Genomic DNA, 4,774 nt, shown 5'->3' on the forward strand with positions numbered 1-4,774 from the left:
CGGCATGTGGTGCTGGGGGATTGAACCGCGGTCCCTGATGCTTTGCCAAGCTTGTTCTAAGTAGGTGCTTTAGACCACTGAGCCATCTCTCCAGCCCCAAAGAAATGTAACTTTGTATCTGACAAAGTCAGACAAATCCCCTCAGGATCTACCCTGAAACCCTGTACTGCAGTTTGTAGATGCTTTATCAGTGTCAGCCATGTGGATGAGTCATGGCCATTGCTTGACCAATTTATGAAAGCCTGAGAGAATGTTTTCTCTCCATGTGACTCTCCTTAGGCACACTCTATATCATCAATCACTTTCCTCTGTGGCCCCGTAATCTCCTTGATCAGAAAATTTGGGGCACCACGGAGTTGCAGGATATTACAGTACAGGTTCTCTTATGTCCTGAGTCCTCACTGACCTTGATCTTTTACTTATTAACATCCATTTAAATTTCCTCTAGGCTTTTGCATGGCTCATTATTCTTTAAAAAAAAAACAAAAACCTGAATACTGTTCCACTGTTCATACCACAGTGTATTACCCATTCACCTGTTGAAGGAAATCCTAGTTATTTCCAATATTTGGTAATTATTAATAAAACTCCTATATAAACATCTTTGTATGTGTTTTTGTGTAGAGTGCTGCAGTTTCTTATCTTGTTATTCTTTATTCTCTGTAAACATTTAATTTTGCCAAGCATGGTGGCAAATTTGTAATCCCAGCTACTTGGGAGAAGGACCCAAGTTTGGGGCCAATCTGAGAAATTTTATTTTCTTTCAGAATAAAATAAAAACATAAAAGGGGCCAGGGAAGTAGCTCAGTAATAGAGTACTTGACTAGCATGGGCTAGGTTCTGAATTCAACCTTCAGTACTGCACGAGGAAAAAAAAATTTAGTAGGTAGGTATATTTTAATACCTTTTTTCTTAAAATTATTTCTAAATACATACTATACTGTTTAAATGGCAACTTTTTACACTGTTTAACTGAAAAGGCAGACGTAGCATTTTTTAACATACACATTTCTAGGCAAATACTTTGTGAATAATTTTTCATTAAAATCTTTTAAACTACCAAGTATATGGGTCTAGAAATGTATATTTTTTGTTTCACTGTATTACCTAGGCTGGCCTTGAGTTCTTCATCTCAAGTAATCAATCCTGTTGTTTCAGCTATCCAAGTAGCTGGTATTTTAGGTGAATAGTACCATGCATGGATTTGTAATGTTGAATATGTTTCTAACCCATAATGTAAGTAGATGAATTTACCTCTAGAAATAAGTACACCTTTTTTTGGTCAATTGAGTAGTTAATGAAATAGAAGTTATTTCCTTAGGTGTGGTCATGGTATTGTGGTTACATTTCTGTTGTGTTTTTTTGTTGTTGGGTTTTTTTTTTTTTTTGGCTCCGAATGCCTTCAGGGCAGGTTTGGCTGGCTTGAGTTGTGGGGATCGAACCACAGCAACCTGAGCCTGACTGCTTTGTTGAAGCAGCCATTTAAAGAACTGAGCTAAGGGGCACGCCCCCCATTTCTGTTGTTTTGGTTTGGTTATTTTTTTGTGGTAAAAATAGGTGAAATTCACCATCTTAACCAGTTTAAAGCTTACAGTATAGTACTGTCAACTGTATGCATCTTGGGTGCAGTAGATCTTTAAAACATTTTTATCTTGCAAAAGTGAAACTCCACCCATTAATCAACTCTGTTTACTTCTTATTCTTTAGTTCTTAGTAACCACATCCTACTTTTTGTTTCTTACTCATTTGGTTGCCTGTATACCTCATGTAAATGAAATCATACAGTACAGTATTTCTTTTTGTGACTGCCTTATTTCACTTAGCATAATGTCCTCAAGGTACATCCGTGTTGTAGAGTGTTACTCAGAATTTTCTACTTTTTAAAGACTTAAGTAAGGGCTGGAGAAATAGCTCAGTGATCTAAGCATCTGCCTGGCAAATGCAAAGACCCAGGTTCGATCCCAGATACCATATGCCACGTCAGCCCCAGAACCCAGACACACCATGCAGGCCGTCAAAACCAGGCCTGGTGCATGCCTGTAATCCCAGAACTAAGGAGGGCTGAGACAGGAGGATCCTCAAACATGACTTCTCTGCTTTTAGGAAACAAAGGAGAATTCCGCTTACAATATGAGTCTGAGCTGTGTAACAAGATCCTGTACCAAATAAGTAAATAATTAAAAAATAAAGACTAAGTAAATTCTGTTATGTTTGTATAGCACATTCATCAATTGGTAAATGTTTGCATAGTTTCTTCTGTTGGCTGTTGTGAATAGTGCTGAAGTGAGCACAACTACGTAATTATCTCTGAGATCTTACTTTTAATTTTTTTAGTACTTATGTCTGGGGTTGTTGGATCATACAATAGTTATATTTTTAATTTCTTTTTTTTTTTTTTATGGTGCTGGGTATTGAACTCAAGGCCCTGTATATGCTAGGCAAGCAGCTACCAATGGAGCTAAACTACCAGCCCCTAATTTTCAACTTTTTGAGGAAGATCCATCTTGCTTTACACCTTTTTCCATTCTTAACAGTTCACGGGGGTTGCTCTTTTTCCATATCTCCTATCTCTTGTTACTTTCTGTTTTCGGGGTGTGAGGAGTAGCCACCCTAACTGGTGCAAAGTGCTGTCTCATGGTGGTTTTGATTTCATTTCCCTGATAATTAGCAGTGTTTCTCGTATGCTTTTTGTTCATTTGTATTTCTTCTTTGGGAAAAGTTCTTTCTTGATTGGTTCAGCTTGATGTTTATTCAGTGCAGTCATGTGGTTATTGTAAACAGAATTCCCCTTTCTTTCCTAAAAGCAGAGAAGTCATGTTTGAGGATATTCTTGCAAGACAGATTTTTTAATGTACTAACAACCTGCTGAATTAATTAGTATGTCCATTTCAGATATAATGTTGTGTTAGAGTTGTAGAACACCAGATCTTGCAACTGACACATTTTGCTTCTTAATTCCTGTTGCTTGAAAATCAGAACTTCTTATTCTACATTTAAGATATTAATCAACATACCAACCTAGGTACCCTTGATTGAACTGTGTATTTTTTTATTTAAAATGTATTTAGTACAGGGTCTACAGGGTCTCATTACACAGATCAGACTCAGTGGTTCTCCTGTTTTCAGCCTCCCAAGCACTGGGATTACAGGTGTGCACCACCATGCCCAGCCTCTGTTGCATTTCAGTGCACCCCTGGAGTGGGGCCAGCATGACACACCGGGGATCAAACCCCAGTCTCTGCATTTGCCTAAGCAGTCACTTTAGTCTGCTGAGCTATCTGGCTGGCCCACACTATGTATTTTTTTTTTTTTTTTTAAAGCCATAAAGCAGTTTTCCATACTGCTGAAGCAGGGCTCCATACAGCATTGTTCTTGATTCCTATGGTAACTTAAAGGGAAACTTCAGTGTCCAGAGCTCTTGATGTCCTGCAAATGAAGGGAGAGGATGTCCTCAAATTCCTTACTGCAGTTATCCACTTACGTAGCACCACCTGGATTTCCAGATGGAACAGTATAGCTATAAAAGGCAAAGTGATGGAATCTACATCATACATCTGAAATGGATTTGGGAGAAGCTCCTCCTGGCAACTTGAGCCATAGTCGCCATTGAAAACCCTGCTGATGTCACCATCCTTTAGCAACATCGGCCAGAGAGCTGTGCTGAAGTTTGCTGCTGCCACTGGAGCTACTCCTATTGCTGGCCGCTTTACTTCTGGGACCTTCACTAACCGGATCCAGGCAGCTTTCTGAGAGTCGTGTCCTCTGGTGGTTACTGACCCCAGGGCTGACCACCAGCCCCTCACAAAGGTGTCTTTTGTCAACCTGCCAACCACCTCTGTGCAACACAGACTCTCCTCTGTGCTATGTGGACATTGCCATCCTGTGCAACAATAAGGGAGCCCACTCAGTGGGTCTGATGTGGACACTGGCCCCAGAAATGCTGAGCATGCATGTCCTGAGAACACCCGTGGGAAGTCATGCCTGATCTCTACTTCTACAGGCATCCTGAAGAGATTGAAAAGGAAGAACAGGCTGTTGCAAAAGAGGCTGTGAACAAGGAATTTCAGGGTGAATGGACTGCACCAGCGCCCGAGTTCACTGTTGCTCAGCCTGAGGTCACAGACTGGTCTGAATGCATGCAGTTGTCCCTGTGGCCACTCAGCAGTTCCCTACTGAAGACGAGTGCTCAGCTGGCCACAGAAGACTGACCTGCACCCCCACTGCACAGGCCACTGAGTCCCTTTGTAACAAATCCTGAGTTAATGTTTGAATAGCCAAGAAGTAGAAATCTTGGGAGATATCTTAAGATTTGTGCCTCTACCATAAACAAATATAACTGAATTCAAACAAAAAAATTTATTATTTTTTTTCCCAAAGGGACTTTTTTTGGTTTTAGTTTTACTATTTTCTTTCTTGGTACTGGGAATTGAACTCTGGGCTTCGCATTTGCTAGGCAGGCGCTGTGACACTGAGCTACATCCCTGGCCCTCTAACAAAAAATTATTTCCTAAAGTATTTTCTTTCCTATTGCTATTAGGGTTAAAGTTCATACCAAAGAATATATTTTATAAGAGAATTGTTATTGTAGTTATTTTGGCAATTACTGTGGAGTCTTAGATATTTATGAAAGCAAAGAAAATGCAAATAGCTATCTTTAGAAATATTTGTTTTCGCAGTAGAAACTATTCTAAATCTTTTGTATCCTATACAAACCAAAGAAAGAGTGAGAAAATACAATGTTATGAACTCCAAGAAAAAGTCTTTAAAATGTATT

The 4,774-nt window shown here is 39.5% G+C and overlaps 1 pseudogene; it reads left to right on the forward strand.

Moving 5' to 3' along the window:
- The first annotated feature begins 3,503 nt into the window (after positions 1 to 3,503).
- Positions 3,504 to 4,258, forward strand: LOC101584952 (annotated as a pseudogene).
- The last annotated feature ends 516 nt before the right edge of the window (positions 4,259 to 4,774 follow it).

Source organism: Octodon degus, unplaced genomic scaffold (genome assembly GCF_000260255.1).
Source record: "Octodon degus isolate 3935 unplaced genomic scaffold, OctDeg1.0 scaffold00074, whole genome shotgun sequence".
Lineage (NCBI taxonomy): Eukaryota > Metazoa > Chordata > Mammalia > Rodentia > Octodontidae > Octodon > Octodon degus.